Genomic DNA, 13,233 nt, shown 5'->3' with positions numbered 1-13,233 from the left:
CAAGGAATCAACCCGGGTAGGAGCAAGCCGAAGGGAAAGGTCACGTTGCTGGTAACATTTGGCAGCGAGCTGAACTTCAGGACTGAGAGGGTCACTTTTGACTTTGCCGATATTCCATTGCCGTACAATGGGATACTTGGCCGTCCAGCACTCGCCAAGTTCATGGCAGCCTCTCACTACGCATACAACATGCTGAAGATGCCAGGCCCGATAAGCGTCATCTCTGTCCCCGGCGACAAGAAGGATGCTCTTATCTGCGCCGACAAGATCTACCGGGAAGTAGCAGCCGCAGTAGAACGCAAGTCACTTGCCGCTGAAGCTCCCGGGGGGAAGAAGACCAAATCCGGCAAGAGTTCTGATGCCCACTCCGGCAAGCGCACCTCTTCGGAGTGCTGCGCTGCCGTCGAGGACGCACCATCGAGCTCCACCGGCAAGTGTAAGAAGGCAATGGCAGCTCCGCCAGAGACGAAGAAGGTGTCCGCCAAGGAGGACGGCACTGGTGGTACCTTCACCATCAGTGCCGCTCTTCACCCTAAATAGGAAAGCGCGCTCATTGCTTTCCTGCGGGCGAATGTCGACGTGTTTGCGTGGCAACCATCTGACATCCCCGGTGTTCCCAGGAAAGTAATTGAGCACCACCTTGCCGTTTGTCCTCATGCGCGGCCCGTCAAGCAGAAAATCAGAAAGCAAGCAGTGGAGCGCCAAGAGTTCATTGCAGAAGAGATCAAGAAGTTGGAAGCAGCAGGCCTTGTCAGAGGAGTGCTCCATCCTACGTGGTTGGCCAATCCTGTAGTCGTGCGCAAGGCAAACAGGAAATGGAGAATTTGTATCGATTTTACCGATGTTAACAAAGCTTGTCCCAAAGACCCATTCCCTTTGCCGCGCATCAACCAGATTGTTGACTCCACAGCAAGATGTGATATGCTTTCATTTCTTGACGCATACTCAGGATACCATCAGATCTTCATGGCAGAAGAAGATGAGGAGAAGACCACATTTATTACTCCATGTGGCACGTACTGTTTCGTACGGATGCCTTTCGGATTAAAGAATGCTGGTTCAACATTTGCAAGAGTAGTCCATGTCGCTCTTGAGCCACAAATACACAGAAATGTGGAAGCCTACATGGATGACATAGTGGTCAAGAGCAATAACAAAGCAACCCTGATCCAAGATTTAGACGAGACCTTTGCAAATCTGCGCAAGATCAGCCTCAAGCTCAACCCCGAGAAGTGTGTGTTTGTAGTCCCCTCCGGCAAGCTTCTCGGGTTCTTCGTATCTCAGCGGGGAATTGAAGCCAATCCCGACAAGATCAAGGCCATTGAGCAGATTGAAGCACCAAAGCGCGTCAAGGATGTACAAAGACTTGCCGGTTTATCTCTAGGTCTGCTGAGCGCGCCCTGCCGTTTTTCAAATTATTGAAAAAGGCAGGTCCAATGAAATGGACTCCGGAAGCGGAGGCTGCGCTACAAGACTTGAAGAGATACCTGTCCTCCCCTCCAATACTTGTCGCACCTAAGCCACAAGAGAAGTTGCTGCTGTATATAGCGGCAACCAATCAAGTGGTTAGTGCTGCGTTAGTAGCAGAGAGGGAGGCAGATGACGAGCCAGCAACCACGGCAAGCGCATCCAGCGACAAGCAAGGGACTTCCCCGGCAAGCTCTGGTCACGACAAAGATGGATCTGCGCAGTTGCACGAGGAGACACAGAAGAAGATGGTGCAGCGCCCAGTTTACTTTGTCAGTTCCCTTCTGCAGGGGGCTAGGTCAAGGTACTCTGGGGTGCAAAAATTGCTTTTCGGCCTTCTCATGGCCTCGAGAAAGCTGCGCCATTACTTCCAAGCACATGAGATCACAGTTGTCACTCGCTTTCCGCTGAAGAGGATACTGCAGAATCCAGAAGCAACAGGCAGGATTGTTGAGTGGGCGCTGGAACTGTCAAGCTTTGGCCTCAAGTTTGAGAGCACTTCAACTATCCAAAGCAGAGCATTGGCAGAATTCATAGCAGAGTGGACGCCAACACCAGATGAAGAAATTCCAGAAACGAGCATCCCCGACAAGGAAGCAAGCAAAGAGTGGCTGATGTACTTTGATGGTGCCTATTCGCTGCAAGGCGCCGGCGCTGGCGTGCTGCTTGTCGCACCCACCGGAGAGCATCTCAAGTACGTAGTCCAGATGCACTTTCCCAAGGAACAAGCAATGAACAATACTGCAGAGTATGAAGGCTTGCTTGCCGGTCTCAGGATAGCGGCAGACCTTGGGATCAAGAAGCTCATTGTCAGGGGTGACTCGCAGCTTGTCGTCCGCCAAGTGAACAAGAGCTATCAGAGTCCGTTGATGGAAGCCTACGTCAACGAAGTGAGAAAGCTAGAAGAGCACTTTGACGGCCTACAGATGGAGCATGTTCCAAGAGCTCAGAATGCTATTGCTGATGGCCTGTCAAAGTGCGCCGCACTTAAGTTACCTGTGGAACCAGGAATCTTTGTGCTCAAGCTGACTCAACCGTCCGTAATACCATCAACTGGACAGAGCAAAAAGAGGAAGTTGATTTCTGGTGACTATTTTCCGGCAGAGCTTCCCGAAGCCGCCGCGAAGAAGGTCCCCAAGATCAACACCAAGAGCGCTGAGGAGCAGCGTGCTCCGGCAAGCCCTAGGGTTTGTTCCGTTGAAGCACAAATTCCCGACAAGTTTTGCTCCGGCAAGCTTGTCGGGGAACGTCAAGCTCCGGCAGACCCGCAGGTTCTTGCCGTAGAAGCGGATGTTCCCGCAGCAGAAAATATGCCTTTAGTCCTTGTTGTCGAGCCACAAACTCCAGCATGGGCACAGCAGATTGTCCGTTTCCTTTAGACAGGAGAACTTCCCGAAGAGCAAGAAGAAGCGGAAAGAGTAGCCCGGCAGTCAAGTATGTACCAGTTTGTCGACAAGACACTGTACAGAAGAAGACTCAACGGTGTGAAATTGAAGTGTATTCCCCGGGAAGATGGACAAAAGCTATTGGCAGAGATACATGGAGGCATATGTGGTCACCACATCGGCGCGAGAGCACTTGTCGGCAAAGCGTTCCAGCAAGGATTCTTTTGGCCGACAGCCCTCCAGGATGCAACTGCACAAGTAACCAAGTGTGAAGCGTGCTAGTTCCATTCCAAGCAGATACACCAGCCAGCTCAAGCTCTCCAGACAATCCCTTTATCCTGGCCATTTTCGGTCTGGGGGCTCGACATCCTCGGCCCCTTTCCCCGAGCAGTCGGGGGCTTTGAGTACTTGTACGTTGCAATCGACAAGTTCACAAAGTGGCAGGAAGTGAGGAAGGTGACAGCACAGTCAGCAGTCAAGTTCTTCAGGTCAATTGTTTGCCGCTTCGGGATCCCTAACAGGATCATCACCGACAATGGCACGCAATTCACGAGCCGCACCTTCATGCAGTACGTCCAAGATCTTGGCGCCAAGGTCTGCTTCGCTTCTGTTGCTCACCCGAGAAGCAACGGTCAAGCGGAGAGGGCAAATGCTGAAGTGCTGCGAGCGCTCAAGACCAGGACTTTCGACAAGCTGCACAAGTGCGGAAGAAACTGGATTGAGGAGCTGCCGGTGGCTCTTTGGTCGGTCAGGACGACGCCAAATCGAGCCACTGGACAGACACCTTTCGCTCTAGTCTATGGAGCAGAGGCAGTTATCCCCACGGAACTCGTATACGGGTCACCTCGAGTGCTCGCTTATGATGAGCTCGAGCAAGAGCAGCTGCGACAAGATGACGCACTGCTCCTTGAGGAAGATCGTCTTCAGGCCGCTGTGCGAGCTGCTCGCTACCAGCAAGCTTTGCGCCGCTACCATAGCCGCAAAGTTAACGCCAGAAGTCTCGAGGAAGGCGACCTTGTTCTTCGGAGTGTTCAGTCCGCCAAGAATTCCAACAAGTTGACGCCGAAGTGGTAAGGCCCTTACCGGGTGAAACAAGTCACTAGGCCTGGCGATGTCCGCCTTGAGACCGAAGATGGCATTCCGGTGAGCAACTCCTGGAACATTGAGCATCTTCGTAAGTTTTACCCGTAAGGCGCGGTTGCTGGAACCTGTTCTGGCAACCACCTTTTGTACAAGTCTTGCCGCTACTGCATGTAATCCTTTGTACAAAGCCGGGCGTAGACCCCGTGCATAAGTAAAGCTCATGTGCCCCGCACATTTTGTCAATTTCATGCATTTTATTTTTTGCATATGTGATCTGACACTTTGTGCAGCACCTACTTCTCGGTAAGCAATAACGAGCCGTAAGGCTCCATATCTTTATTTTCTCCTCTTTCTTTTTTCTCAAGAAAAGGAAGGTTCCCTCGCCCACAAGTTTGCCGGGGGGGAAAGGAGGAGATAATGGTATGGACCAGACGTCGTTCAAGAAAGTTTCGCCTTGCCGGGAAGCAAACAACAGAAAAGCTAAGTTGCCAAAGTTTGAGCAATCAGATTTTTTAATTTTTAAGTTATCTCCCTTGAACGACTGTACTTTGTATGGAAACATGTGCGCGGAGGAACCAACTCGTAGCTAGTTGCGCCCTTACTTTGTTTCAAGTCCGCTCAACAAATTAAGTGAGCTGCGACGCACCCTTACTTTGTTTCGAGTCCGCTCAACAAATTAAGTGAGCTGCGACGCGCCCTTACTTTGTTTCGAGTCCGCTCAACAACTTAAGTGAGCCGCGACTAGTTGCGACAAGGTTTCTTGTCGGCAGCGGCACCGCCAGCAGGCTGCTGATGTCCCGCACTCAGCGCTCGCGGCAAAGGTGCCCGCGCCGACAAGTTCCCTAAAAGCGTAGGGCAAAAACGTACAAAGCAAAGCCTCAAGTAAAGGGGATAACATTGCAATCAATACTCAGAATAAAGTTATATTACAAAATAACTTGTCGCAGCTCTAACAGATTGTTCTCATGACATGACTAGCCACGACAAGAAAAGAAGAAACGGGTAGCCTAATCTACACGATCGCCTTCGACCCTCTTGATCCCGCTCACCTTGTCCAAAATGGGTGCGACAAGGGCCTTGAGCTCCTCCAGATCAGCTTCCGGCGGCAGGGTCCTGAGGATGTTGGTGAGGCAGAGGCCCGGATTGCGGAAGGCCACCTTCATCAACACTTTCTGAAGAGCTCCCGCGCAGATCTTGCGTGACTCGTCGGCCAGCTGCTTGGGGGTCCTTTCCCGGAGCCGCTGAAGGGCCGTCGCCACGCCCTTGAAGAACAGGACGAGCTTGGCGCTGGGTTGGAGGTTGTCGTCAGAGGGAAACCCGAGATCCTCCATCCCCAGCTGCACCAGCTCCTTGTCGATGTCTGTGGCGGTATTCACAAGACTCTCCGTCCAGTGTGTCACAGTCTCCCTGAAAGCGTTTTGGGCGGCGGCAGCACTCTCCAGCAGCGCCTTGTCGGCCTTGATTTCCTCCTTCAAGGCTGCCTCCCGCTCCTTGGCGCTGTCGAGAGTCTTGGTCAAAGTGGTTAGCTTCAACTCAAGATCCACGTTGAAGACCTTGGCGGCGCTGAGCTCTTTGCCCTTCTCGACAAGATCGGCCTCCAGCCGCGCCACCGTCGTCTTCAACTCCTCCTTGGCAGCCTCGGCAGCGGCAGCGGCGTCCTCCACTTGTTTGAGAGCTCCGCCGAGTTTTTCCTCGCGCGCGGCAAGCTCCTCCCTGTGGGCATCGAGGTTGACCTTCCGCTGCGCCAACTCGCCCTCCTGCGCGGATAGCTTCACAGCGGCAAGCCGCTGTTGCTCTTCGACTTCGGCCTTCTCGAGGAGGAAGGCCTTCTGCGCTTCAGCGAGCTGCTCCCACTCCTCCACCAAGGATCGGAGGGCTTCCCGATGGAAACCCCCGAGCTCTTCCGCACGCTTCTCAATGTCTGCTCCCGCCTTCGCGACTAGCGCCTCGCGGGACTCCAGCTTGGCTTGCCGCGCGCGGTAGAGCGACAGCAACTTCCGCAGCAGCTGCTCCTCTTCAGACTCGTTGCTGCTGCTGCTTGGCGCGTCAACAACCGTCAACCCCGCGGAGGCAAGTACTTCTCCGTCGAAGATCTCCCCCTCGACCGGAACCCTAGAGCTTGACGCCCAGGGGAGGTTGATGAAGACGCCTTCGCCGGCCTTCAAGTAGACGCCTGGCTGGGGCCCCTCGGAGCTTGGCGCTGCAGCTTCGGCGGACGGGTCGGTGGTCGGTGTAGCGCCTAGCGCTCCTGCGGCCTCAGGGCCGTCAGTGCGATCACCAGACCCTTCGCCAGTTGCCGCGACGGCAGCCTTGGCGGCCTCTGCGCCAGCGGCATCACCAGCGCCGGCTACGTCTTCGGCGGTAACCTCAGTCTCCATCCGCTCCGCAGCAGATGGGTCTGACAGTCGGCAAGGGGAGAAGAGTCAAGCGAAATCCAGCAAAAACCCAAGAAGAACCCAAGGGAAGTTTTGAAGCAAGAGGAGTACCTACACCAGATTCTGTAGTCGTGGTCTCCGCTGTCGGGGTGCCGCTGGTGCTGTCCCTCGCCGGAGAACCCTCCCTTGCCAGAGACTTCTCCCTTACCGGGAAGCCCTCCCTTGCCGGAGAATTCTCCCTTGTCGGGGGATTCTCCCTTGGCTCCTGGTGGGGCTGCTCGGCTCCTACACAAGTCAATAAGCAGATATCAGCAAAGACAAGTACCCATGCGCGCCTCACAGCGGAAAGTAAATCATACACTTACACTGGGAGCTGCCCTGGAGAAAAGTCGCCGGGTCCGGCAAGGTTGTCTCGGGTGCGCCACCTGCTGTCGCAGTAGGCTCGTCCTCGATGTCGATCACCGGGACCTTAGCTCTCTTTGCCGCCCTCTGGGCCAGAGTCCTGAAGAGGAACAAGTTCAGAGAAAAGCAAGTGAGAAACAAGACAAACAGCAAGAACTGAAGGACTACAAGTACAGCAGGAGAAGCTTACTCTTCTTCTTCTTCCTCGTCGGAGCTGAACACGGAGAAGTCGAAGTCCGGCGCGCTCCCGGCGCAAGGAGGCGGAGGGGTAGCTTCCCTTGGCCGCTTGACGGGAGCAGTGGCAGTGGTCTGAGACGACCCCGCTCCGGCTGTCGGCGCGGCGTGAGAAGCGGCAGGAACTGAAGCGGTGGTCCGGCTAGACTCCGCTCTAGTTGCCGTCGCAGCATGAGGCGCTCCCGCGGCAACGGTGTTTGCTGGGGTGGAGCGCGTCACGCAGCGCGGTGACTGTTGACCCGCTTGCCGCTCCGCTGCATCACCAGCCTTGCGGAGACGCCTTCTTGGCGGGGATGGAGGCTCTGCTTGCGGTGGGCTGTCTGAAGACGAGGTGGAAGAGGAGTTGATTCCCAACGAGCCGCTCGTATCCTTGGCGGGCTCGCTCGGCTCGGCGCCACGCCCGGCAAGCTCCTTCTTGCCGGCGGGCTCCCCTCGCTCGGCACGGCTTGCCGCTTCTGCTGCATCTGCCTCCTCCACAGTAAACCCAAATTCGCCCGCGGCTGCGGCTGCCGCTGCCTCTTCCAGCCTAGTGGCAATGAGCGCCATCTCCGCATCCGTGGTGTCGCGGGTAAGGCCATCCTTCTCGTCGGAGCGGATTGGCACTTCCACCAAGTCATCGAAAAACTGTTGCACGACGTCGTCTGCAGGCTCCTGCCAAGTTGGCACAATTCCATGCGAGTCGCACTCCGGCATCATTGCATGGATGCGGTCGAGCGAGGAATTGTTGCAAAGCAGAACGACGCCCCCCGGCAACCTGAAAACCTCGGGATGTTGGGGGTCATACTTGAAGAGCTCCTGAAGCATCGCGTTGAGCTCCAGGACAGTGATGTTGTAATTGAGGCCCGGCCGCAGCCTCATGATGTCTGCCGCATTCTTGAACTCCCAAGTGGGACTCCCCCGCTCCTGCAAGGGGGCGATGCGGCGGCGAAGGAAGTCTGTGCCAACGGCGCCAACAGTAAGCCCGGCAAGCCTGAGACGCAGGATCCTGGTGACGGCAATCTTCAGCCTGTCGTCTTCCGGGGCCACGTCACTCCAATCGCTGTCGCGTGCTATTGGGGTTTGGCGCCGGGTGGTGAATGACTGCGGGTTCTCCTCGTCAATCCAGCACCAATCTGCCCTCCACTCCTCCCACTTGCCGCGGAATTCTCCCTCCAGATACGTTTCCTTCTTGCCGGCCCTTGAGATCCAGGCGATTTCGCCGAATAAAGATTCTCCTCTTTCTACTCGAGGTATGAAGAAGTGGCGGAAGAGGGCTACGTTGGGAAGGACTCCGACAAAGTTTTCGCAGAGATGTGCGAAAACTGCCATGGTCAGAACGGCATTGGGGGTGAAGTCAAGGAGGTGGAATCCGTAGGTATTCATGATGTCGCAGAAGAATTCAGAGAAGGGCGGGCAGAGCCCGCAATAGAAGAACAGAGCAAAGAAGGGGTATCCATTCGGAGCCTTCTTCCAAGCGGCGGCGGGGAGTACCTTTGTGCGCGGATGCGCGCGCGTCTCCGCCGACCAGAAGAGGTAGTAGTTCTCCCTCAGCTCCTTCGCGCCAAGCCTGGGGGGGAAGACCGCCCGCTCCTTTCGCAGCGCCGCCAGCCGCTGCGCCTCGGTCGTCTTCACAGCCTTCCCCTTGTCGGCTTTTGGAGCCATGGCGGAAGCAGTGGAGGAGGTCGACGGCGTTGGTGGTGCTGGTGGCGATGTGGAGGCGGGGCGCTGCTCTCTCTCTCTCAGCTTTGGGAAGGCGAGGGAGCGGCGGAGATTTCTGAGATTGGAACGGCAACGGGCAAGTGGGCGAACTACCCCTGTTTCCCCTGCTTATAAAGAGGGAGGGGGCGGACGTTCCGCATTTCCGAATAAAGAAACCACCCACGATCTCTCCCACAACGCCGCATTCAACGCGTGCCGTTCGGGGAGGGCGCGGTGCATGCGGAGAGAGATACGGCGTAACCTAGGTCGCGCGTGCCCGTGCCCTGTTTTGGGCCTGGCCCAACAGCGCTCGGCACCGTGTATGGCCCAGGCCCGGGGTCTCCTGTCGGTGTACTAGAGTAGGGATACCCTAGTATCCCGAACTTGTGCACGGGTAGTCACAGCACCCCGCGGCAAGGCTTGCCGGGTGACCGCCAAGGTCCTCCATGGTTCCTTTGGAGCCATTCAAGAACAAAGTATCCAAGTCAAGACCCCGGCAAGAGGAGCTTGCCAGGAAGGCCAACCAAGGCACCTTAAGACCCCGGCAAGAGGAACTTGCCGGGAAGACCGCCCAAGGCGTCTCAAGGAACTTGCCGCGACACGCCACGCGTCCCGGCAAGGCCTGGTGAGCGACAAGCTCCCGGACGCGACAAGACAACGACCGTGGCAAGGCGCTTGCCGCGGCAAGCTACCACTCCGTGCCCGCGCTCCAGCACATCCGCCAACGTGTCGCTCTGGGACCCTTCCAGGCATACGTGGCGGGAGGCTGTGCAGCCAGGGGTGCGCGGTGGCAAGCGGCGCTGACAAGATCGCCATCGTGGCGAGCGGTGGCGTCCCTGACGGTCCCTTTTACACTGTTTAGGCGACGCAGACGGGCATTTAAGGCCCTTGTCCCCTCCCGTCAGGGTTAGGTATGATACACTATAGCAGGTAGCTATACCTACTGCAGCACCTTTCCACTTCTACCCTTTACCTCCGTTGCCACCTGTTGGTGACCCCTTGAGCATATAAAAGGAGGCCCGTTTGCAACGTAGAGGGGGGTTCGAACACTCACGCTCGGTCTCGTTAGCTGCTGAAGTGTACTGTAGCACTTCGCGCTCCCGAGCAAGAAATCAATACAAACCACAAAGCAGGAGTAGGGTTTTACGCATCCGTGCGGCCCGAACCTGGGTAAATCGCTCGCGTGTATCGCCTCGATTTGCTCTTTGCGCGATCTCCGCCCCCGCCGAACCGAAAGGGACTCAGTCCGCCAGTCCCATAGGTGTTCGTGGATCAGTACCCCGACACTAAACATGTGGACATATTTTTTGATTTAGGCTTTTCGCTTGAGGACAAGAGAGGTCTAAGCTTGGGGGAGTTGATACGTCCATTTGCATCATGCTTTTATATCAATATTTATTTCATTATGGGATGTTATTACACATTATGTCACAATACTTATGCCTATTCTCTCTTATTTTACAAGGTTTACGTAAAGAGGGAGAATGCCGGCAACTGGGATTCTGGGCTGGAAAAGGAGCAAATATTAGAGACATATTCTGCACAACTCCAAAAGTCATGAAACTTCACGGAAGATGTTTTCCAAATATATAAAAAATACTGAGAGCAAGAACTTCACCAGGGGGGCCACGCCCTGCCCACGAGGGTGGGGGGCGCGCCCCCCTACCTCATGGGCCCCCTGGTGGCCATCTTCTACTATATGGAGTCTTTCGATGGGAAAAAAATCATAAGCCATCTTCTCGGACGAAACTCCGACGCCATGAGGCGGAACCTTAGCAGAACCAATCTAGGGCTCTGGCGGAGCTGTTCTACCGGGGAAACTTCCCTCCCGGAGGGGGAAATCATCGCCATCGTCACCACCAACGCTCCTCTCATCGAGAGAGGGCAATCTCCATCAACATCTTCATCAACACCATCTCCTCTCAAAACCCTAGTTCATCTCTTGTATCCAATTCTTGTCTCCAAGTCCGGGATTGGTGCTAGTAGGTTGCTAGTAGTGTTAATTACTCCTTGTAGTTGATGCTAGTTGGTTTAATTGGTGGAAGATCATATGTTTAGACCCTATATGCATATTAATACCCCTCTGATTATGAACATGTTAATGCTTTGTGAGTAGTTACTTTTGTTCCTGAGGACATGGGAGAAGTCTTGCTATTAGTAGTCATGTGAATTTGGTATTCGTTTGATATTTTGATGAGATGTATGTTGTCTCTCCTCTAGTGGTGTTATGTGAACATCGACTATGTGACACTTCATCATTATTTGGGCCTAGAGGAAGGCATTGGGAAGTAATAAGTAGATGATGGCTTGCTAGAGTGACAGAAGCTTAAACCCTAGTTTATGTGTTGCTTCGTAAGGGGCTGATTTGGATCCATATGTTTCATGCTATGGTTAGGTTTACCTTAATAATTTTGTTGTAGTTGCGGATGCTTGCAATAGAGGTTAATCATAAGTGGGATGCTTGTCCAAGTAAGGGCAGCACCCAAGCACCGGTCCACCGACATACCAAATTATCAAAGTACCGAATGCAAATCATATGAACGTGATGAAAAATAGCTTGACGATATTCCCATGTGTCCTCGGGAGCGCTTTTCTCTATATAAGAGTTTTTCCAGGCTTGTTCTTTGCTACAAAAAGGATTGGGCCATCTTGCTGCACTTTATTTACTTTTGTTACTTGTTGCTCGTTACAAGTTATCCTATCACAAAACTATCTATTACCACTTATTTCAGTACTTGCAGAGAATACCTTGCTGGAAACCGCTTATCATTTCCTCCTGCTCCTCGTTGGGTTTGACACTCTTACTTATCAAAAGGACTACAATAGATCCCCTATACTTGTGGGTCATCGGGGACGTCTATGCGATGGAGCCCGTCGCCCCAAAGTTCAACCCATGGTCTGCTTGCCCGATCACCTTCGATCGCAGGGATCACCCCACTAGCATCCGTCATGGCGGATCCGCCGCACTGGTCCTAGACCCCATCATTGAAGGATTTCACCTCACTCGAGTCCTTATGGATGGCGGCAGCAGCCTGAACCTGCTTTATCAGGATACAGTGCGAAAAATGGGTATCGATCCCTCGAGGATCAAACCCAGCAAAACCACCTTTAAAGGCATCATCCCAGGTGTAGAGGCCCATTGCACAGGCTCAATCACACTGGAAGTGGTCTTCGGATCACCGGATAACTTCCAAAGAGAAGCGTTAATCTTCGACATCATCCCGTTTTGCAGTGGCTATCATACACTGCTCGGATGGACAGCATTTGCAAAATTCAATGCAGTGCCGCATTACGCATACCTCAAGCTCAAGATGCCAGGACCTCGCGGGGTCATAACAGTAAATGGAAACACAGAACGCTCACTCCATACAGAAGAGCACACTGCGGCCCTTGCAGCAGAGGCACAAAGGAGCCTGTCTAGGCAGACCACTCATTCGGCGTCACGGCCCCCGCACACCTTCAAGCGAGTCCGGAACAAGCTGCAACAGGATCGCCTGACACGATCAGAGCTAGCCTAGCAATTCGGGCCTCGTCCCAGTCCTAGTGAAGCGATGAAATCCGTGCCGGGTGTACATAACTACGCATTAAAAATACCATGGACATAGGCGGGGGCACGATCAGGACACGCCCCGCATTGTGGCTTAACCACACTAGGTGCTGTATACCTTTGACATTCATTTTCTCTTTCAGGGCCTAACTCTCTGGAAGCCCTTTCCGGCAGTATGATTGCCGGACACATTCCGGAAGCAACAACCAAGGCGGCAAGAAGCTATGAACACAGGAACCGCCAGGTGGTCTCTAGTAATAATTGATATATCTGCTTTTCACTATTTTATGCGCAGCTTGCCCTGGGATAGGACATTTCGAATTGCCCTACTTTATGCTTATTGCACTACTTGTACCAAGTACGCTTCGACGTATCATTTATATAACAATGCATATCATTAATCTGTCATTGCATTATTTAAGTTTTTCTCTTTCTCTTATATGTCCATTTAGGACAATCCACACCCGCACGTGCGGGTACGGTCAGTTCGCCAAGGGTCCTCGTTTACCCCATAATACGGCACAAGAAGTCCGAACACTTTCGACAGTGCGGCACCCCGAACTTATAGCATTATATGCATCAGCTCCGAATCATGTCTTTGGTCAAATGTTGGGTTGCCCGGCTCCCACGCTTTGGTACCTTACATTCCGCTATATCGGCTAAGGTAGCGGTGGGAGAACTACTGCGATTGTGTCCCGGTTCTTCCGGACGAGCACCTCAGTAGAGAAAGCCAAAAACTGACTGTCATGATAAGGCGAGAGACTGGTCGCTGTTCGAGAGGTCTCAAGTCCTTAAAGACTTTTTCCACTTCGGGCGAGGAGTCGGCCTTGTCCGGCTTAGGCGTGTATAGCGCCCCAAATTCGGCCCTCTGAATACCAGGGGCTTCGCCAAAAATTTAAAATCATAGACTTCTATGGCTAAGTGAGAGTGATAAAGCATTATAGTCCGATTGTCTGGTTCGTTGCGCTGAACACCTCCCTTGAAGGACCCAAAATTGGGGTAAAGAGTGCTCAGGTTTATCCCGAACACCCCAGTACTCGTTACATGGGGGCAGAAGCCGACG

The sequence above is a fragment of the Triticum urartu genome, chromosome 4A (assembly GCF_056163025.1).
Source record: "Triticum urartu cultivar PI428250 chromosome 4A, HENAU_Tu73, whole genome shotgun sequence".
Taxonomy (NCBI): Eukaryota; Viridiplantae; Streptophyta; class Magnoliopsida; order Poales; family Poaceae; genus Triticum; species Triticum urartu.
This window is presented reverse-complemented; position numbering follows the sequence as displayed.